Raw genomic sequence first — 23705 nt, forward strand, 5'->3', positions numbered from 1 at the left:
TATGAGAAGTAGCTGGATCCTGGATCAATCTGCAAAATAGAGTCCCGGGATTTGATACCAGATTAGATTCCAGGTATGAAAGAGGGAAGTCAGAAATGACACCAGGGTTTTTATCCTAAGGACATAAAAGAATAGAACTGCCATTTTTTCAGATGCTGCCTCCTTCTTTTCATGTGCTTTCCATTTGTTTTTCCCTCTTTTTTAAAAAACATTTTCTTGACCTAGCCAGTTTGGCTCAGTGGATAAAGCGTCGGCCTGTGGACTGAGGGGTCCCAGGTTCGATTCCGGCCAAGGGCACATGCCCGGTTGTGGGCTCAATCCCCAGTGGGGGGCGTGCAGGAGGCAGCCGATCAATGATTCTCTCTCATCATTGATGTTTCTATCTCTCTATCCCTCTCCCTTCCTCTCTGAAATCAATAAAGAAATATATTTTAAAAAAAAACAAAAAAACAAAAAAACATGTTCTTCTCTCTCTTCCCATTTTGCAATTGCTAGCTCACAGGCACAATTCAAACAACTGAGATACCCTGACATCTGAAACCACATATCCAAAATATCCACGTACAGTAGCCCCTCAGTATCTCAGGGGATTGGTTCCAGGACCCACCCCCAACGGCCCCACAGATACCAAAATCCTCAGATGCTCAAGCACCTTAAATAAAATGGCATATCTGCATATAACCTGCATAGGCACACTCTCCCATATACTTAAATCATCTCTAGCTTGCCCATAATACCTAATACAATGTAAATGCTGTGTAAATAGTTGTTGCAGTGTATTGTTTAGAGAATAATTACAAGGGAAAAAAGTCTGTAAATATTCAGTGCAGATGCAATCATCAACCATCGTAGGTCTAACTCCATGGTACACATCTGCAACAACCTAACTCCCCCGCACCTCCTCCCCAACACCCCTGCCCCAGAATATTTTCAATCCTTGGTTGATTGAATTTGTAGGTGCAGAACCTGTAAATACAGAGGGCCAACTGTTCTTTTACTGTTATCTCAATTTTTTCTTAATGAAAAATTTTACAATATAATTCAGATTGTTACAGGATTAATAATCTTCTCTCTGTTTTTACACGGCCATTCCCTCTTTGTCCAAATAGGAATGCATTCATCATTTCTTTCCAGAGAACAAAAGGACCTTAACATCTTTTTCTTAGAGTTCACTACATACCTACATGCTTGGACCCTTCTGTCAATCACTTCAAATCCTAATGGCTAAAAACCAGACCCTCATATTTTTTTCTCTCTCCCTCTTAGCTTACAACAATGTCAAATAATATATCTAAAATTTTTTACAATATCAAACGCATTGCAAATCCAACACTAACTTCTCAAATGACATTTTAAGTTATATTTTTTATTCAAAATAAGGGATGTTACAACAAAAGAATTGAGACTTTGAGGACCACTGCATTTTGGACTGGGCAACTCTTGTGAGCGACTGTCCCCTCCTTTAAGGCCATTTAGCACTGCCCTGTACAATCAATGCTATAGTGCCTTCCCACACTTTGACAATCAAACCATCTACACATCCCCAAATACCATCCCAATTGAGCACCTACAAACTGTACTCTAAAACTCTAAAATCAGTTATTGAAGTAACTTCCTTAAGATTCCTCCAGCACCGCCAAGCCCTGTGCCAGTGTCATGGCCATCCCACCTAACTTTCATACTCGGTGTTGACGTCACAGCACTGTTTTCACATACCCACATAACCAATACAGAAACCTCAAGGTCAAAGTTTTACCACATGTGAGAACTTGAACTATCAATCCTATCAGTGTAAACTCTACACTGATAGAGGCACAGAGGACTCTTCCACGCATGCCACTAAAACTTAAAAATTCTATCAAAAATTTTTAAGTGGTAAATAACTAAGTGCCTCTAGCTTCCCAAAGGTAAATACTTAAAAATCCCTAGGGCTTCTATGACCCTGGCTTATGCCTTAGTTTCTTGTCTGGATTCCTATGCCTGACTAAACCTTCTCGAATATTTCTATATATCCCTCTCATTCCACCTTGTTGACATTTATCAAATAAAGGACAGTAGGCAGACATAGGGCCTGTAACTTTTTATCACCAACTATTCTTTACTAATAGCATACACTCCCAGAAAAATAAGAGCTTGATCTTGATTTTACACATCCAAGATTTTAATAATATACATATACTGCTTCCGAATTCTAGGACAAATCATCCTTACAAATATTTAACTTAATATCATAAAGATTATTTGATTATACAGGAACAGTATCAATATAGCAATAATAAATGTAAGGTCTTTATTCAAATCCTGTCCCTTATAGTGTCAAGACAACTTCAACAACTGTTAAGCTGCTGTCATCTGAAATGGATGGTGAGAGGCTAGAAAACAGAGAGATATGCAGGCTGCCCCGTCCTGCAGCCCCAGCCATCTCTCTATCACGCACCCTCTGCAATAGACAGATTGAAGGAAAGACAAACAGTAACACACACACCAGGCTGAACTATCATGCCTGCCCTTTGGAGTCTTGTAAAAACTACAAAACTATATGAAAGGCAGAGTAAAAGCAGTAACAGATTTTTAAAGATTAGTTTAAGTCTGGGAGGGAGAGGAGAGAACTAGAAAAATAATTATTTGATTTAATTTGTATATTCACCTATAAGTAGCTGGCATTTTATAATTATTTTTTTAATAAGTTTGGATCTTTTGGGGCTATTTGAAAAATAACTCATTAAATTTGCAACATTCACTTAGAGGTCCCTAATATTAATTATTAAATATTACTTTCTGAAGTTACAAAAGAATTCCACTGAAGCATCGACTCACAAGAAACTGTAAATTTTAAGATTCAGGAAGCAGTATATAGCTTATGGACAAAGAGTAAACAAAAACAAGAGAACAATATGTTTATAGCAAAATATAAAAGATCATAAATGCACTGAAATCATGGACTAGATATAAACAAAAGTGTTAAAAATCATTTTGTGAAAGGAGTCTTGGTAAGTTTATGACCTACATAAGAATTATTCTAAAACTACATCAAGTAGAGCTTTCATGTTAAAAAGTATCATTGTGGCAAACACAGAGATGATTAAGCTATTAGTGGAATAGATTTATAATGTTTAACACTGTTCTTCACTTATTCTGACTAAAAGATTCTTGCAATTCAGAAACTTCTGGAAAAATAATCTGAAAAGTCTGGAAAATCTGGGGGAAATCTGGGAAATATAATCTAAACTGTGACAATTTCTCAAAAGCCATTTTTATTAATTTACAAACACAACTAATATATGTTATTTTAAAAAAAACAACTACCACTCATAATTTCCTACCAGAAGAATGAAATCACCAAATTACAGCCTATAAATTCCAGATATCAATATGAAAACATTTAGCGCCTACTACTCATTGGATTAAGCAAAAGCATGTAATTCATAAATATTGAATCTGCCCAAGAATTTGCTAAATGGAAAATCATTTTCCTTTTCTAAAATAACAAACACACCCCTGGCCCATTTAGCTCAGTGGATAGAACATGAGCCCACAAACTGAAGGGTCCCGGGTTCGATTCTGATCAAGGGGACATACCTTGGTTACAGACTCAATCCAGGTCTGGGTGTGTGTGGGAGGCAACCAATCGATGTGCCTCTCTCACATCAATGTTTCTCTCTCTCTCTCTCTCTCTCTCTCTCTCTCTCTCTCTCCCTCCCTCCCTCCCTCCCCCTCTCTCTCTCTCTCCCCTTCCCTCCATTCTACTCTCTAAAAATCAATGGGAAAATATCCTAGGGTGAAAATTTTAAAGAATAATAAAAAAGTAAAGTAAGAAGCACAATTTCACGATAATCATCCAGTACATCTAGTTTCACACTGAAAAAAGTACCGCCAACTTTCCTTTTAAAAGCAGACTATATTACCACATAAGCTAAAGTGGAAAAAAAAAAATCAAACCTGACATGTTTATCACTTTAAGAATAAAGAGATCAGCCCTGGCCCGTTTGGCTTAGTGGATAGAGTGTCAGCCTGTGGAATGAAGGATCCTGGGTTCCATTCTGGTCAAAGGCACATGCCCGGGTTGCGGGCTCGATCCCCAGTAGGGGACATGCAGGAGGCAGCTGATCAATGATTCTCTCTCATCATTGATGTTTCTATCTCCCTCTCCCCTCTGGAATCAATAAAAATATTTTTTAAGAAAGAATAAAGAGATCATGTGTGAGTGTGTGAAGAACACAGAGACTGAGAATACAGCAAATATTTGGTGAGTTGCTGAATCAAAGGGCGTGAACTCTTACTCCTGGAAACTGGTTGCTTGTGTCTCTCACCCTCTAGAATGATCTCTACCAAGGCAAAAAGGCAATGGTTTAACAGAGCAGACCACACAGGAATTTCCCCACCTAAAAAGTATGTGAGAGATACAGAGAACAGAATAGCTCACAAATAAACCAGTAATTTCTCCCATTTCAATCAATCAGTTTCCTCAATGAGGCCCACAACACCACAGACATATATCCTGGGACCTGACTCACCAAATTCATAGAGCAGTGTCCTGACACGAACCTAAATAAGGAAGCAGAGTTTAGCACTTTCTCCAGGTGGGGCATTTGATTCAGACAACACAGTTTCCGCATTAACAGACAGGAAACATAGAGGGTCTGCTGTTCCGAATGATTTTAGAGCCGCAGAGCGCCAATGAGAAAATAATACTGATTAGAGCTTTTGTTTGCAGTATGTAAGTTAAACACCATAGCAAAGTGTTAAATAAGAAGCCTGTGGATATGCTAGGAAAGCACCATAAGTCTAAATTTAGATTATGGCCCCCTGGGATTTTTTTCCTCCACTAGAATTTACTTAAAAAAAAAAAAAAGGGTGGGGGGGAGGGACTAAAGGCAAAATTTTCAAAATATACTGCTCCAAGCCTCCATTAATAAAGAGGTAGCTTAGCAATAAATGTATAGCAATTGCTGATTGTTTACCATTTACCTGGCTGACATTATGGATAGCTATTAACATGTGCTCTCCCTTTTTCTTTTGATTAAATGTATGCATCATGTCATTACATTGCACTGAACATGTAATTCATTACATCACAAAGTTCACGTTTTGTTTAGGGTTCCTACAATAATCCCTCCCACCCCACAATTAAAACTATCTAGTTTCTCTACAGAAATTACAACATATTACTCTCACTAACGGTACTCCTTCCTATGATGCTAAAAACAAAAAAAAATTGTCAGTTTTCCTGGATGAAGTAACTCCATCCAATCAAAATACTCTTGAATTAAAAAGTTAATTTCCTTTCCTTATTTTCAATACTAACTGGTAAAAATCCAAATGAAAAGGGGGTGGGTGAAAATACAAATGCTTTCCAGCCAGTCACTACTTTCTGATGAGAACTGTGCCACAGATTCAAGATTATTACAACTGCCATCTCTCCTAGGAACAGTACAACTTAAGCAACTGTTGGATGCAGATTCTGAAAAACAGCATTAAAGTCAAAGAAGTTCCTATACTAGTAAAACTATACTTTTCTAACATTTCCCCCATGTCAGATGTGTAAAAACTTTGGGTATATAAAAGGAAAATTAAGTCAATTCTTTCCTAACACTCAAATGCTAAACACAAAATTTCTAAAGTAAGATGCCACATTTCACAATTCCCAAAATAAAATGCATTCTCAGTTAACACCTTTATTGTTTCTCCACTGGAGTTGCCAATGCAGATTTACATTTGTGACTAAACAGTCAAAACTGAGAGTTCTTCAGAAACCCTAGGAAGTCTTCTGCATCTCCTAAAAAAAAAGGGACAAAAGCTTCAGCAATATCACACACTGGTCCTGGCACTAAGTATTCATTTTCTCACGTATAACTCTCTAAACATTAATATAGTCACCTTACAACTGGCCACTCGGACCTCTTTGGGATTTTCCTACAGGATAAAATACATGGAACACGCATGTTCTACAAACCACACATAAGAGACAAGGGGGCTTCCTAAATTCATAAGTAAACAACCTAAAACAAAATCGAAGTTACGCCAGATCTATTTTTGCGCAGCCACACATATCACTACAAGATTCTATAGGTCTTCTCCCACGGTTATTAAGGTATTTACTATTTGGGTAGAAAGCAACTCTTCTACTTTAAGTAAAATCTGAGGTTTGAAGTCTATCCTCTAAATATGTCCCTACTTCTGTTCTCAAGAGCATTTTTAAATAGCAATGCCGGTGTATTTCTATACAGTTTAAGAAGCTCTCGTACATACATGAGTTTTTATTTTTTAAAGGAAAGTACGTTTCCTCAAAATAAATTATTTGCAGTCCTTGTTTCAAGGTAAAAATAAATGCCTCCCCATTTGTGATAAAAATGAGAGATGGTCTCTTGGTGCTATTGGCTGTGGAAAACTAGTGTGACTCAAGAAGAAATACCCAGAGAGAAGAGATGGTGAAGGATCTGGCTTTGTGAAAGGTGTGGAAGGGACTGGGGAGAACAGCTCTTTCCCCCCCCCCCCTCCCGCCCCATATTCAGTAGGAGCAGAGCAGTGACAGACTACATGGGATAGTCCTGTTGTGACAGACTACATGGGACAGTCCTATTGTGACAGACTACATGGGATAGTCCTGCTGGTAGGGAGTTAGTTCCAGGTTAAATGTAAACCTGACCCTGTAATTAGGGCTCCCCAGATATTGTGTAAGAAGTTACTGTCCCACACAACCTCCCTCCCACCCCACTCCACAGCCCTGAAGGCCTTCAGAGAACCATGGCAGAGGAGTTAGAGGCAGAGCCCATGAACACATGTGGGCAGGAGGCTGGGGGAACCTGGTTTCAGGACTGCCCATCAGGAAGGCAGCTTGGCCACCTGGGAGGAGCAATGTGGAGCCAGGAGTTCTTTCAGACTGGGGAAGGGGAGGGGAGATCACAAACTAAAGAATGTCTAACAGTTTAGGAAGAGTAAATCAACAGGAAGGAGAAAGGACATCGGTGGGGAAAGGGCAGACACAGAAAATGTTTCCTAACTGAACAGGAGGTAAATGACGATGGTGAAAAGCCCCACACATGGACTATGACTGACTGAAAGAATGAACAGATTTTACAGGCAGAGCAGTCAGGAGTAGTGATTAAGAGGCGTTGAACCCTAGCTGGTTTGGCTCAGTGGACAGAGCATAGCCTTGTGGGCTGAAGGGTTCCCGGTTCGATTCCGATCAAGGGCACATGCCTGGGTTTCAGGCTCAATCGCTAGTAGGGGGCTTGCAGGAGACAGCCAATCAATGATTCTCTCTTATCACTGATGATTCTCTCTCTCTCCTCCTCTCCTTTTCTGAAATCAATAAAAATATATTTTTAAAATATCTGTATAAAAAAAAAAAAAAGAGGAAGGGTTGAGCTCTGTTTCAGAGACTGAGGGGAGGCTACATAGAAAGCTGCATCCCTCCAATGGAGGAAAATGTCCCAGCACCGACTGCCTTCAAGGCTGGGGATGGAGATTTAGAAAAAGAGCTGGAGGACTCAGATAACTTGGAAGGGTTTCTCACGACCATTGTACCACATTATCCCTCAATACCTACTCCATTAGGAGAAATGCTATTAACCTAAAGCAGTGGTCGGCAAACTGCGGCTCGCGAGCCACATGCGGCTCTTTGGCCCCTTGAGTTTTTAGCAAAGGCCAGCTTAGGAGTACCCTAATTAAGTTAATAACAATGTACCTACCTATATAGTTTAAGTTTAAAAAATTGGGCTCTCAAAAGAAATGTCAATCGTTGTACTGTTGATATTTGGCTCTGTTGACTAATGAGTTTGCCGACCACTGACCTAAAGTATCTCAGAGTGCTTGCTTCGTCTTCATCTATTCATCTCAAAACACCCCAGTTGCCCCTGCCACTGCCAGAAATACCAGTCTCTGTGATCCACCTGTGATACGGCTTATTCAGCGCTCTGAGGTCAGGCTCACTTAAATTACTAGGCGACTGTGTTGATACAGTATTTCTCTCTCCAAATAGGTGAACAGACCTGCTCAGTGACCTCTGACAAGTGGTCATAGAGCTTCACCATTAAGAATCTAAATTTAGCCCTAGTCAGTTTGGCTCAGTGGATAGAGCATTGGCCTGCGGACTGAAGGGTCCCGGGTTCGATTCCAATCAAGGGCACGTACCTCGGTTGCAGGCTCTCGGCCTTGGTCGGGGACATATAGGAGGCAACCAATTGGAGTGTCTCTCTCATTGGTGTTTCTGTCTCTCCCTCTCCCTTCCAATCTCTCTAAAAATCAATGGAAAAATATCTTCGGGTGAGGATTAAAAAAAAAAAATCTAAATTTATCCCAAGAGCCCTCCTTTTTAAAACTCCTTTCAGGTGGACTTTAAATCTAGGTCTTTCAGAATTATGGCAAAGTCCCTAAAATAATTCTCACAGAGTGAGAAACATTTAGAATATCATTTTTATATTCATACTCCAAATTTTGCCTAATTTACATTGTCTTAGTAAGGCCTTGGGTAATTAATGCACAGGATTCATGCTAATATATGTTATTTAGTGTTTGGTGAATCTCAAAACCCTTTTTAAATTCTGATGGCATTATTTAAGTGATTTGAAAATGCCACAGAATTTCCCCACCAGAGATTAATGTAGTCTTAGGAGAACTATTTACAAGCACCTATAAAATCTGTAGGTTTCACCAATTTCCAGACAGGCAGTCCACCATAATCAAACCAACAGTTGCACTTAGCTATACACGTTTCAGGCAAGCTGTGCCAAGAAATAATTTAGCTCTTTCAAAGCAAAGCCTATCATATGATTTACTGCAAGAGCTACAAAATACTCTTTTCACCAAAATGGCTGGCAAACATAACGTATTCAGTGAAACCTCCTTTAGTGCATGCTCCAAAGGACTAATAAATGAAAACACAGTATAGGTATGACATGAACCAAGACTCTAAGAATAAGTACCATACAGTGCTGAGAAAAACATCATAAGCATATTTCACTCCAAATGACCAGATTTACTACGTACAAAACTCTAATTCACACTGCAGGGAGGTGGGGGTGGAGAACCGAAGGCATTCTCTTTAAGAAAGAATATTGAAATGACACATGCATTCATCCCAGGGAAATTATGCAGATACTGTTTTTTGTTTTTGTTCTTCAAAAAACCAAACTATTACCAAATAATCCTACAGCATATCTCTTCTTTTATGTTTTACTTATCAGTAAATTCTAACTAAAGAGTTCGTTAGTATGCCACATTAAAATTCAATCTATACTATCTATACTCTTATGGTTTACAAATAAAGATGTGACAACTTACACTTATTTCACCCAGGAAAATTTGCATAATGATGCATGTTTGCCATGAAGCTCAGTAAGCTATCTTTACAATATAAATATTAAGCTAAAGTTACATAAGCACTTCATAAGTAAACCTTATCTCCTCAAGATAAATCCATTATTTCTGGTACCTAACTGTGAACTGGTTGTTTTTTTTTTTTAAAAAAAGAGAGATTTTATTAGAAAAACTAGTTTGGTTTCTACCATCAATCTTCAATAAGCCTCATTTTCTTTGAGAAAAAGACAGTTGTGTCTGTGCTATTCAGTATACTAGATCATGAGCTTAACTTATTCACCATTCATTGGTTCTAAGCAAATGTATTTAAGTTTCCTAATAATTGAATCTACATGTTGGGGATGCTGATCCTCAGCATGCAAACTGCATAGTCTCCAAGTTACCTCCCATTGCTTCATCCCTTGCCACAAAAGGGATGCCAAAGCAGAACGGCTGAAAGTGACCATTCAATGAATCATAAAGCCAAAAACAGGCCACTAAGTCCTTTCCCCAGCTGCAAGGCGGACTTCATGTAAACCATACAGTCTATTCTTAGTATTTTGACTAAAGAGATTCCATAAACTGCTTCAGTGACTCTACCATCCAGTTAGAGGAGCTTTCCTTTAAGGCAGCGGTCCAGAACGGGGGTGATTTTGCCCCCCAGGGGACACCTGGCAATGTCTGGAGACTCTATCAGTCGTCTCACTCTGGGAGGTGTTGCTGGCATCTCGTGGGTAGAGGCCAGGGATGCTGCTAAACATACTACAATGTACGGGACGGCACCCACAGCAGAATTATCCAGCCCCAATGTCAATAGTGCCGAAGTAAGAAACCCTGCTTTCATGGAACCTAAATATTGCTTTCAGTGATGGAGTCCACAGTTTCCCGTCTTCGCTCTACGAAGATGATTTTTATGGCTTTAACTATAACTTCTAACTTCAAAAAAGAAAAACAGAACACTAGTCCAGACCTCTAACCCAGTGGTCGGCAAACTCATTAGTCAACAGAGCCAAATATCAACAGTACAACGATTGAAATTTCTTTTGAGAGCCACATTTTTTAAACTGAAACTTCTTCTAAATAGACTCTTCAAAACAGACTCGCCCAGGCCGTGGTATTTTGTGGAAGAGGCACACTTAAGGGGCCAAAGAGCCGCATGTGGCTCGCGAGCTGCGGTTTGCCGACCACTGCTCTAACCAAACGCTCTGAAGGGTGACAGCGCAGCTGAGAGCAGTAATAACTGTCAGGTAATGTCCCCATCATCTGGAAACTCCCTGGATCGCCATGCAAATTTGACAATTTTCCCCAATTGTCCCTTTTCACTCCCCACTGTGGCATTTTCTAGTGACAGCTCAGTTTATTTTTCTGCCCGGGTATTAAAAATAGCACGAAAAGCAAGTCAGAAGACAGGAAAATAGTAAATAACCTACGGTGCTTTCCATCACGGAAAGTCTATGGTTTAACAGGACTTAAAAGGTTTGTACATCAGATCTGGAACTTGAAAAGAGAGCGGCAGCTTCAAGAAACAGTCCCATGAATAAATAAAACACCGAATGTAAAATAATCATCAAAAGACTACGCATGCAGATGTACGTGTGTAACTGCACGGGCCCAGCTGAGGGAGCTGAAACAGTGCTGATTTTGTAACTGCATTGGTAGGGAAAATGCATCTTGAGGGGCTAAAAACATAGAATTTACATTTTCAGATATCTTGAAAGATTACAAAAATTTAAAATTCACAATAGAAAAACCTTTTGAACAAATCTTAATAAAAAGAAAATTTCAGGCTATATAGAAACTTTACAGATCAATATGGAATTGATAAATAAGTTATGGCCCATTTATATATCACATGGCCATTAAAATCATACTGAAGAAACTTTAATGGCTTCGATATAGGCTCACAATATCCTACGGGAAAACAGGTTATAAACAATATACACAAGATGACATCAACCCCGTATATCCACTGAGCCAAACCGACTAGGGCTGTATAAAACATAAATATACAGAAGTGAATATATACGTATATATACACACACACACACACACACACAGACACACACACACACACATATATATATGAAATACACACATGGACAGCGATAGAGATAAATGATCACAGTGGTTATCTGAGGAGTGGGAAGGTTATGCCTGATTTCTATTTTTTTGTGTGTGTGCTTTTCTCTATTTTCTAATCGTTCTACAGTGAGAATCTCGCAATGTTTTATACTTACAAACTAATACATCACTACAAATTTAAACCATACTGTTTCAGGAGCTGTCTACAAAATAAGAAGAAAAAAAAAACAATCTGAATATGCCAACTTTTCAATTAAAGAAACCACCTTCAGAGTCCACCAAAGCGAATCTTTATCGGGCATTACTATCCTGTGCCTGGCGCTTTTCCATGCACTTCAAATATACTGACTTTCCAAATCCAACCAAAAACAACAACAACAAAAAGGTGTAAAAGGGAGCCCTGGGACCCGGGAAGCAGGGAACCAGGTCAGTCCCGCCGTGAACGTCAGGCTCAGCTTCCACAGCTGGAGTGAGAGGTTTCACTGGGATGACCTTTAAAGGTCCCCCCAAGACGACACGGAGAGTCTACGCGGCCACGAGTGTGCTCACGTAAGCGTTTGCAAGGAAGCTTCTAGAGAAAGATGGGGCGGCCGCACGCGATGTCAAAAACAGAAGCCTGCGAAGGAAGAACATAGGATTGTGTGTCTCACTTCCTCCTCAATATGTGTACAGCACATTTCAAAACATGGTTAAAAAAAAAACACTAAAAAGGCCTCCATGTCCCCAATACTAGGAGCTGCAACTGATCAAACTGATAGGATGTTTACAAGAATCACTGAATTGTACAACGTTGTGGTTGCTTATAACAATAAACCTAGAGCAAACAAGAACTTAAATATATATCTATACTTAGATTATATATATATATATATATATATATATAAAGTCGCGTTCTAGGTATGGCCAATTTAGGGTCTGATTTAAGGGACCGAAGGACCTAGTGGGAGTCCCCGAAAGGCGCTCCACTTGGGAAATAAAACCCAAACCGCCTACAACACTGAATGGAAACGAGGGGCCCGCCCGGGTCTCCTCTCCGGGGAAATTACGGCTGCGCAGCGCAGGGAATGCGGGCTCCCCGGTCAGCCGCGAGCTCCCCGGTCAGCCGTGGGGTCGGTCCCGCAGGTCCCCGCCCCCCACCCCGACAGAAGGTGGCCAGTCGTGGCTCCGTGGACCCCGCGCGGGGCGGAAGGAACCTCGGAGGTTGGGTCAGAAACCCCGACCTGCTAGGTCCAGGTCAGGTCCCACCCGCCACCATCAAAAGCAGGTTCGCGAACATCTTCAGCGACAGAACCACCTACGAGCGCACGTCCGCAGAGAGAAACACGCACCGGCGGCCCGCGGCAGGGGGACCACCTCCAGGCTGGACCCGCACAGAAACTCTTTGGGGAACACAAAGACGCCAGACGCACACGGGGGCTGCAAGTGGGGGGGGACGCGCTCGGTTTGCACACAAAAGAGAAGCGGCACAACGGCCCGACCCCGGAGCGGCCCGGGGACCCGCGCGAGCCTCCTCCGGGCGGCCGTGCCCGCCCCGCGCCGCCGCCCGCAACCCGCACGCGTCCCCTCGCCGGGCGCGCGGCACACCAACGGCGACAAAGCGAACCGCAACTTCGCCGCCGCGGGCCCCAGGGCCGGCCCGGGTGCCGGGGCGCCGCGGGAGGGACCCCGGCCGCCAGCGGGCCGCGCCTGGTTCCGGGGTCCCCGCCGGCCCGGGACGCCCGGACCTCGGAGGGGGCGCGTCCGCCCGCCCGCCCGCCCGCCCGCCCGGCCCTGCGCGCCCGGGTCCTCGGCGTGTCGCTGCCGCCTCGCCGCTCGCGGGCAGGGCCGGGCGTCCCGCCGCCGTCCCGGAAGCCGCCCGACCCGGAGCCGCGTACCTGCGCCCGCGCCCCCGCGCCTCAGAGCGCCGAGAGCCGCCGCCCGCGCCGCCGCCGCCGCCGCTCCGCACGCCCCGCCGCCCGCGGCCGCGCCGCCGCCATCTTGGCCCCGGTCGGAAGTGACGTCGGTGGGAGCCCGCACCCTGCGCGCCGTCGCGGAGGCCCCGGCCGCGCTCCCCGGACGACCCCGGCCGCACACGCCCCGACGCGCTGCCCCCCCGAGGCCCCGGCTGGCCGAGCTGCGCGCACGTCCCGCGTCGCTCACGCCCCGACGACTCGCGCTGGGGACCCCGCGGAGCCCGCGCGGCGACTCCGGACGGAAACCCCGGCGGCCGGCGCCCGCGCCCGCGGTGTCGGGCGGGACCGCACCGAAGGATTGGGGTGCAGCGCAACTGAAAGACTACGGGGATCCACAGCCTTTGAGAAAAGACGGAGGGGGAGCGAAATGGGCTTATCACCGAGGACCCTCCACCCCATTCTTCGCTCGCTCGCCTCGAGAGGACCAGGCTAGTCTCACCCCAAAAAGATCAAACGCCCCGAGGGCAGCGCCGCTGCGGCTCTTTGCTCCTCGTCCGCACGAGTGTCCAGTGCCCGCCCGCCCTGCTGCCCGCACCGTCCCAGGGGTTGTGGCTCCGGCCCCGGACGGACAGGACCCTGGCCTGGTCCTCGTGGAGCTTGTTTACATCGGAGGACGCCCCTAGGCGACAGGCGTGGGTGCGGAAGAAGCTCTCCTGGCCTCTCCTGGCGATGAACTGGGCTGACGTCGGAGGGGAGATGGCTCGCGGGCAGCTGGAAAGGAGGCTGGAGATGAGATAGAGCTGGGAGTTGTCGCATAGGAATGGCATTTGCTGGTGAAGCTGGGAGCACTTCCAGATAAAGTTACGACCTGAGCTTGAAATCAGGAAGAATCTCAATGGAATGGGCAATGTGAGGCCTGGGGGACAGACAGGAGGTTAGACGCAGGGTCACCTTGGAAACTTAGGAGGGGGGCACACAGCTCCGTTTATGGAACTGGGGCAGCGATTGTCAGCGGGTGTGCTGCAAGAATGTGTAAAACATGCAATACCTGTGTATTTAGTCAGGGGCCCTGAACGAACCCTAATCGGTTTGGCTCCGTGTAGAGAGCGTGGGCCTGCAGACTGAAGGGTCCCGGGTTCAATTCCTGTCAAGGGCACATACCGCGGTAATCAATGGATGTGGCACATCCATGTTTTTGTGTCTCTCTCCTCCCTTCTCTCAAAAAAAAAAAAAAAAAAAAATCAGGGGAAAAATATCCCCGGGTTAGGATTAACCAGGAGGAAAAAAAATGACAACAAACAACACAAAAATAGCCATTTGGTGTGAATGAATCAAAGTTATACCTATTTTTTTCTGTCAGATCAAAAATATATATATTTTTGGTGTGCCTCAGAATTTTAGTAATTTGTATCTGATGAAAACGGTTGAAAATAGCTAACTAGGGTTTAATCTTAAGAAATCATGATGTACCAGCATATTGCAAAGGGGTGATGCTGTACCTAATGATCCGGTCATAGTGAACAAATGAAGATATCCGAGTAAATTTTATGAAGACCTTGAAACATGGCAGGGTTAGCACGGAACATAAGAAGAAAAGAAATCAACCCTCATGAGTTTGCTTATTCCGCTGTTCAAGGCAAAGATACCCTAGATCTAGGTAATACTCCCCTGTATGTCACCAAAATAGTATACTCCGGTGTGGGTCAGAGCATTGATCAGACTTCCACCCCTTACCTAGACCAGTGCCTGGAAGCATGATCCATGCATCAAAATCACCGGAAGTGTCTGCAAAAAAAAAGTCAGGGAGACTCCACCATTCCATCCACAATCAAAACACCAATGTACAAATCAAAAATCTAAAAGAAACCCAGCTGCCATCCGGTTGCAGTAGAATGCAAAGGAAAAATAAAGGAATGTTAAGTTAGAAGTGAGAGGGTGAACCAGAATTTATACTACATTGCATCATGCCAAGAAGTGGTTGACAGAGTAGTAAGTAGTTGTTCCCCCTGACAATCTAAAATGACTGGGCACATTAGTTTCGTGTGGCTGTTATAACAAAGTACCTCATTTGGGGTGACTCACAACAACAGAAATGGATTCACTCACAGTTCTAGAAGCCAGAAATCCAAAATCAGTACCACTGCGCCAAAATTAAGGCATCGACAGGGCCACACTCTGTGTGGAGGCTCTAGAAGAAAATCATTCCTTGCCTCATCCAACTTCAGATGGCTATCAGCATTCCTCAGCTTGTGACCACAGCATTCCAATCTTCAAGGCCAGCATCTTCAAATCTCTCTTTGCTTTATCTTCACATCACCTTCTCCTCTGTGTGATTAAATTTTCCTTTGCCTCCCTCTTATACATGTACTTACATTTAAAGACTCACCCAATAATCCAGGTTATCCTGTCATCTTACATGCTTCACTTAATCCAATCTGCAAAATCTCTTTTTATGTGGGGACTAGAGGCCCGGTGCACGAAATTCGTGCACTCAGGGGGTCCCTCAGCCAGGCCTGCACCCTCTCACAGTCCGTGAGCCCCCAGGAGATGTCTGACTAATGGCTTAGGCCCGCTCCACAAGGAGCTCCCGCTGCCACCACCACTGCGCTGCGCTCACCAGCCATGAGCCCAGCTCAGAGCTTCTGGCTGAGCGGTGCTCCCCCTGTGGGAGTGCACTGACCACCAGGGGGCAGCTCCTGTATTGAGCGTCTGCCCCCTGGTGGTCAATGTGCGTCATAGCGACTGGTCGTTCCCCTGTTGGGTTGATTTGCATATTACCCTTTTATTATATAGGATTAGGAAGTGGGCACATCTTTGGGGATCATTATTTAGCCTGCCATGCTGAGTATATCCTCAGCACTTCTAAATTCCCTGCTAATCAGACATAGTGTATTTTTCACCTGTGTATTTTTTACCATTTTTATATTTTACAACCTGTGTTACTTCTCAGGACAAATATATGTATTTTATCAAATCACTCTAAAAAAGACATGAACTATCACAAATACTTCATGAATAATTTCATGAATATTTATCATCCGTCTGAGATGTCAAATATTACTCTTTGGCCTCTTTGGAAAAAGTGAGGTATACTGCTAGAGGATGAGGGAAGGAAACAGATATTTTTACCACATTTCATGGGCCATTTTTTGTATTAGGGATGGAAGTGTAAAATACACTCTGTCTAAATGGATAGCATGAATGAAACTCCTCTCTACACAGGTATGACTCGTATGGGGACTTGGCTGGCTTTGTATCTTGGTGTGCGAAACCTTTACAGAGGATATGATCATCATCACAACATCCCAGTACCCAGAACTGCCTGGCACATGCATAGACACTTTCAATGGGAGAAAAAGTCTCCCTGGCTCTTCTGATGTGGCTGGATTAGAGCAAATATGTGTGGACTAAAGGCATCGTGCATTGAAAAGACAGCATATGGCTATAATGGAAACCACAGAATGGCCTGTGAGCAAGCCCACCTAGTCAAAAGATTTGAAACTTGGATTCGGGTTCTCTTTAGGAAAGAATAAATGAAGTTTAAAGAAACTCTAGGGGTTAAAGATCCGTGTTATTGCATAATAGACATTTGGGGCTGCATCATTTCAGTGTGAAAATTTCTACAGCCTCAAAACGGATAGGGGGATCAGCCCTGGCCGAGGGCACGTACCTGGCTTGCAGATTTGATCTCAGCCCGGTTGGGGTGCGTGCAAGAGGCAACCAATGGATGCAATGGATGTGTCTCTTTCGTATTCATGTTTCCCTCTCTCTCTCTCTCTCTCTCTCTCTCTCTCTCTCTCTCTCTCTCTCTCTCTTTCTCTCTCCCCCTCATCTCTCTCCCTCCCTCTGTCCCTTCACTCCCTGGTGAGGATTTACAACAACAACAACAAAATGTATAGGGGGAATCTTAGCAATGGTGACATTTCATGGTGAAACGGGGGACAAGGAGGGGAACTTTGCGCGCCAGTCTGCGCCAGCACCTTATATTACGATACAACAGCAGCAGCAACTGTCTTAGACTGTTGAGCACAACTGTGAGTGCCCGAGGCAGGACTCAAGGGCTTGTCCATTGTCAAAGTCCATGATCTGTCTACTGGCCACACACACTGCTTCCCGGTCATCCAGATGCTCTCAGTGCCACACGCTCCGGGCACTAGGGAGGACACCAGGACAAAGACACCGCCGCTGTCCTCCACGAACTTGGGGTCTCGTGGAGAAGACGGCACGTGCTCCCAAAGCACAGCAGAGCCGAGCGTGAGACCACAACAGCATCTTATGCTCCCTACGTGCCCATGAGGGTTTGCACCCGCTCCTTATTTCAATGTTTTATTTCCATGTAAAAGAAGAGAAAGAAAACCAACTCCAAGATGCCAACATTCCTAACCGATTCAAATTCATGGCCCCCAAAATAAACGTACTCCCTCTTATAAGAAAATTTACAACACTGTTTCTAGATTTTTTCCATCGCACTTCCTAAACCACATTTTTAGAAACAAACGCGTTAATAAATCCATTAAAAGGCTCAGAATTTCCCCCACAGATGTCCCTAAGTAACAACATTCACTCCTGTTTCAGAACACCCCTGTGCAGGGATGGGGAACGTCTGGCCCGTGGGCCAGATAAGGCCCGTGAAATCATTTGGTCTGGCCCTGCCGAGGCAGTAGGGGTGAGTTCATTAAATGTTTGACCAAACATAGCAGGCTAATTTTTAAGTTGATTTTGTATGGCCCGTGAATGATGTTATAAATATCCAAATGGCCCCTGGCAGGAAAAAGGTCCCTCACCCCTGCTCTAGTGCTAACAGGTTCAAAGGTCAATGCTTGTTCCAGAGAACACAATGGGAAAGTTATTGTAGCTTTTGTCTTCCTCGAAGGCAGAATTAATTCACTAACTCACCACAAGAGCATGAATAAAATATATAGGCTGGCAACACAGACGTAAGTGAAAATATTTTTCAGCAGGAAATAGCAAGCAGCATGAGAAGGAACAGAAGATAAATCAGGCTCAGGAACATGCAGATCGCACTGAGGCAGTAAATCCCAGCCAGCATTCGTTTCCCAGATTGGAAGCTCCTGTGCGTCCCTTTACAGGGGTGTCCACAGACGATATGGCCCATCCGACCCACCCAGGCCGCGCCCATTCATCATCCACATGAACCCTGTGTTACAGGAGCCCACGCTTCTACCACCCCACCTGTGTTCTGGAAATATTTTTCTCTTTGTTTTTTCTCACCTTACTTTCTGTTCAGAATTCACTCATCATCCCTTCTCTCCCCCAACACCAATTTTGCCTCTCCTCGGAAACCACCTTTTTTTTTTTAACAGAGAGAAAGGGAGAGGGATAGAGAGTTAGAAACATCGATGAGAGAGAAACATCGATCAGCTGCCTTCTGCACACCCCCTACTGGGGATGTGCCCGCAACCAAGGTACATGCCCTTGACTGGAATCGAACCTGGGACCTTTCAGTCCACAGGCCAACACTCTATCCACTGAGCCAAACCAGTTAGGACAAGGAAGCCACCTTTGTGATGAAATGTTCCTTAGGACTTATATTAGTTTCTTAGGGCAGTGGTCGGCAAACTCATTAGTCAACAGAGCCAAATATCAACAGTACAACGATTGAAATTTCTTTTGAGAGCCAAATTTTTTAAACTTAAAACTTCTTCTAACGCCACTTCTTCAAAATAGACTCGCCCAGGCCGTGGTATTTTGTGGAAGAGCCACACTCAAGGGGCCAAAGAGCCGCATGTGGCTCACGAGCCACATTTTGCCGACCACGGTCTTAGGGCTGCTTTCACAATGTACCCCAAACTGGGTGGCTTACAACCACAGAAATTTATTCTCTCAGAGTTATGGAGGCCAGAAGTCCGAAATCAAAGTGTTGGCTGGGTTGGTGCCATCTGGAGGCTCCGAGGCAGGATCTGTCCCAGGCCACTCCTCTAGAATCTGGTGGCTGCCCTGGCATTCCTTGGCTTGTAGACACATCACTCCAATTTTGGCTCCATCTTCACATAGCCCTCTTCCCTGTGTCTCTCTGTGTCTTCACAGGAGCTTCTTAAGAGAATACCAGTCATTGGATTTAAGGCCCACCCTTCTCCAGTATGACCTCATCCTAACTAACTATATCTGCAAAGGCAGAATCTCCAAAAAAAAAAGGTCACATTTTGAAGTTCCGGGTGGACGTGAATTTTGGAGGGACACAAGTCAGCCCAATATAGGAGTAAATCCCACATTGATTATTTACGAATTCCTCCGTGACCCCCACCAGCAATTTTCCATATACTCTGCCCCATGTTGATCTAATTACTGCACATGCACGTCTTAATTCCAAAGCATATTCTCAGCCCCTTGAGAGTGAAAACAGAGTTGTGCACGCCTCCATTATCCGAATGGTGGTCGGCACAAGTGCTCTCTCAATCAATAGTATTGATTGATAAAGACCTGTGCATTGTTTTGTCACTTAAATAGAGGCTCTGTAGCTACAGCTAAGCAAGCACTCCGGGCCTGCACATCAAATTCACTTTTTTTTTTTTCCAATTTAATTTGCCTATGTTTTCCTCCTCCACCCCTCCCCCCAAATTTAAACTCTCTTGTCCTCATCAGATTCTTTGGCTTTCAATAGAAACATGACACCTTTCCAAAGTTTCACAAACAGGGTCAGAAGGCATGGCGTTTCTTTGTCCCAGAGGTCATCACTTAAACAATGTGCAGTAGCCATACAGATGTCACAGCCAAGATAGCGCCTGCCAGTACCTGCCAGACATTGTCATCAACCTGTCTGAGCCTCTACTCAAACCTACACATAGGCCAGGTTATTATTAACTTTACCTAATTGCAGAGCAGTGGTTATCAACCAGGGTGAGATTTTTGCCCCCAAATGGACATTTCACAGCATCTGGAGATAGTCTGCTTGTCATACTGGGTGCTGGATACTACTAGCCCCTAGTGGGAGAGGCCACGGAGGTTGCTAGGCACCTACAATGTACGGAACAGCCCCCTTTGCAACAAGGAATTATCTGGTCCCAAACACCAAAATGTTGAGAAACCCTACCAGAGATTATTCTATACCTGCTTTTCTAGACTCTCTGTCAGCCATCTGTCTGCTCAGTTGGAATGTGGAACACGAACTCAAGGAAAAGGAATATTCCTCAACCTTTTTTTTTTTTTCATTACCTTCTCCACCCCAGAAGCTTTTTGGGGACATTTATTCCTAGTTATGCCTCCTCCACCATGAAATTTTAATATCATAGATATACTGTTTATCTCTTTGTATACTATATGTATATCTGTGCTTTCTATACACTCTATGAAACACTATGGCTATAGTAGTTATTGAAGAACAAATATTTTAGCAAGAAATTAATCTTTTACAGAAGATTACAGCATTTTTAAAATTGTAGTAAAATGCACATAACACAGAATTTCATCTTGCAAAACTGAAACTCTACACCCCTTAACATATAACTCCCCATTCCTCTCCCTGAAACCCAGGTCCTGGCAACCACTGCTCTACTTTCTGTCTAGATGAGTTTGTATATTTGGCTTATTTCACTTAGCATAATGTCCTTAGGTTCATCCATGTTGTAGCATATGTGAGAATTTTCTTCCTTTTTTAAGGCTGAATACTATTCCATTGTATGTATATAGTACATATTGTGTATTCATTCATCTCCCTGTAGATGCTTGGCTTGCTTCCACCTTTTCTTGGGGTTTTATTAAATGTATTGGGGTAACATTGGTTAATGACATTATATAAACTTTAGGTGTACAACTTTATAACACAACATCTGAAATGCTGAGAGAAGCAATAAAAGTGAAATACTTTTACCTGTTTTTATCACCTTGGCAAGATCCATTTCAGCTTCAACCTTTTCTGGCTTCTTGCTCTAAGCCAGTGCGAGGAACATTCTTCAGGCTCCTATTTATTCAGAGAGATACAATGTTTACGATACACCAACCTCATAATCCCAACTCTCATAGTTCATTTCACAAACCTGTTTGGGTACCTGCTATGAGTAAGGCACTGTAACAGATAAAGAGGAGACAGAAATGATACCTGTTTAATAAGCATCTTGCTACTATGTGATGGAGATTGTGATAAGTGCTTTCTATAATTATCTCTAACTTCATGACTCAAGTATTATTATTATTATTATTATTATTATTATTATTATACCTTTGGTATTATTATTGTTATTCACTGACACCTAGAAAGGTTTGGTGACTTGTCCAAGTATATGGTCAAAGTAGGATTCAAACCCAGGAATAACTAAGTGCAGACTCCAAAACTGACCCAAGAGGCAGAGCCACCTCTCAATTTAAAAAGGTGAACAAGACTCAGTCCCTACTCTCATAAAGCCAATGGCCTCCTGGCTATGGACAGCATCTACCAAGTAACCAGACGAATAGGTGCTAACACAAAGGTGCCTTTAAAAAGGGATACATTCCATAAACTTAACTAAGGAGGTAGTAAAAAACCTATACTCAGAAAACTATAGGACATTGAAAAAAGAGATAGAGGAAGACATAAACAAATGGAAGAATATACTGTGTTGATGGATTAGTAGAATCAATATCATTAAAATGTCCATACTACCCAAAGCAATTTATAGATTCAGTGCAATCCCCATTAAAATACCAATGGCATATTTCACAGACCTAGAACAAACTCTCCAAAAATTCATATAGAATAAAAAAATACCCCAAATAGCCACAGCAATCCTGAGAAAGAAGAACAAAGTTGAAGGGATCACAATACCAGATATCAAGCTATATACAAAGCCACTGTTCTCAAAACTGCCTGGTACTGGCACAAGAACAGACATATAGGTCATGGAACAGAATAGAGAATCCAGAAATCAACCCAAGCCATTATGCTCAATTAATACTTGACAAAGAAGGCAAGAGCATACAGTGGAGTCAAGACAGTCTCTTCAATAAATGGTGTTGGGGAAATTGGTCAGATACATGCAAAAAAATGAAACTAGAATACCAACTTACATCATACACAAAAATAAACTCAAAATGGCTAAATGACTTAAACATGAGGCGGGAAACCAGAAAAATCTTACAAGAATCCACAGGCAGCAAAATATCAGACCTATGTCATAGCAATATCTTTACCAATACAGCTCCTAGGGCAATGGAAACTAAGGAAAAAATAAACAAATGGGACTACATCAAAATAAAAAGCTTCTGCACAGCAAAAGGAACCATCAACAAAACAACAAGAAAGCCCACTGCATGAGAGAACATATTTGCCAATGTTATCTCCAATAAGGGTTTAATCTCCAAAATTTACAGGGAACTCATACAATTTAACAAAAGGAAGATAAACAATCTAATAAAAAAATGGGCAAAGGACCTAAATAGACACTTTTCTAAAGAGGACATACAGAAGCCAAGAGACATATGAAATCATGCTCAAAGTCACTAATCATCCGAGAGATGCAAATCAAAATGACAGTGAGATACCATCTCACACCTGTCAGAATGGCAATCATCAACAAATCAACAAACGACAAGTGCTGGAGAGGATGCTGAGAAAAAGGAACCCTCATGCACTGCTGGTGGGAATGCAGACTGGTGCAGCCACTGTGGAAAACAGTATGGCGTTTACTCAAAAAATTAAAAATGGAACTCCCATTTGACCCAGTAATCCCACTTCTAGGAATATATCCCAAGAAATCAGAAACACCAATCAGAAAGGATATATGCACCCCTATGTTCACAACAGCACAATTTACAATAGCTAAAATTTGGAAACAGCCTAAGTGCCCATCAGCAAATGAGTTGATTAAAAACCTGTGGTATGCCCTAGCCAGTTTGGCTCAGTGGGTAGAGCATTGGCCTGCGGACTGAAGGGTCCAAGATTCGATTCCGGTAAAGGGCACATGCCTGGGTTGTGGGCTCGATCCCCAGTAGTGGGTGGCAGGAGGCAGCCAATCAATGATTCTCTGTCATCATTGATGTTTCTATCTCTCTCTTCCTCTCTGAAATCAATAAAAATATATTTTTTAAAAGTTAATTAAAATTTTTTTGAAAAAATAAATAAAACAAAAACCTGTGGTACATCTACACAATGGAATACTACACTGCTGTATAAAAGAAAGAATCCTTACCATTTGCAACAGCATGGATGGACCTGGAGAGCATTATGCTAAGCAAAATAAGCCAGTCGGAGAAAGATGAATATCATATGATCTCACGCATTTATGGAATGTAATGAACAACATAAACTGATGAACAAATACAGATCCAGAGACATAGAAGCATCAATCAGACCATCCAACCTAAGAGGGAAGGCAGGGGAGTGTGGGGTGGGTGGTAAGAGATCCACCAGAGGACGTGTATGCATGCATATGAGCATAACCAATGGACACAGACAGTAGGGGGGTGGGGATGTGCTAGGGGGTAGGAGTAGCTGAGGGTGGG

General features: G+C 43.2%; 1 protein-coding gene across 4 annotated transcripts in view; it reads right to left on the reverse strand.

Moving 5' to 3' along the window:
- PRDM2 (PR/SET domain 2) overlaps positions 1 to 13884 on the reverse strand; it is a 109793-nt gene extending 95909 nt beyond the window's left edge. Inside the window, exon 1 of one of the 4 annotated variants that reach the window (XM_079777447.1) lies at positions 13867 to 13884. The gene's annotated coding sequence lies outside the window, so the exon portion shown is untranslated. Of the gene's footprint in view, positions 1 to 3579; positions 3597 to 13253; positions 13365 to 13866 lie in introns of those variants that run through there. The other 3 variants (XM_079777445.1, XM_079777448.1, XM_079777446.1) reach the window with 3 other exon arrangements.
- Positions 13885 to 23705: the final 9821 nt, after the last annotated feature.

The sequence above is a fragment of the Cnephaeus nilssonii genome (genome assembly GCF_951640355.1).
Source record: "Cnephaeus nilssonii genome assembly, chromosome: 7".
Classification (NCBI taxonomy): domain Eukaryota; kingdom Metazoa; phylum Chordata; class Mammalia; order Chiroptera; family Vespertilionidae; genus Cnephaeus; species Cnephaeus nilssonii.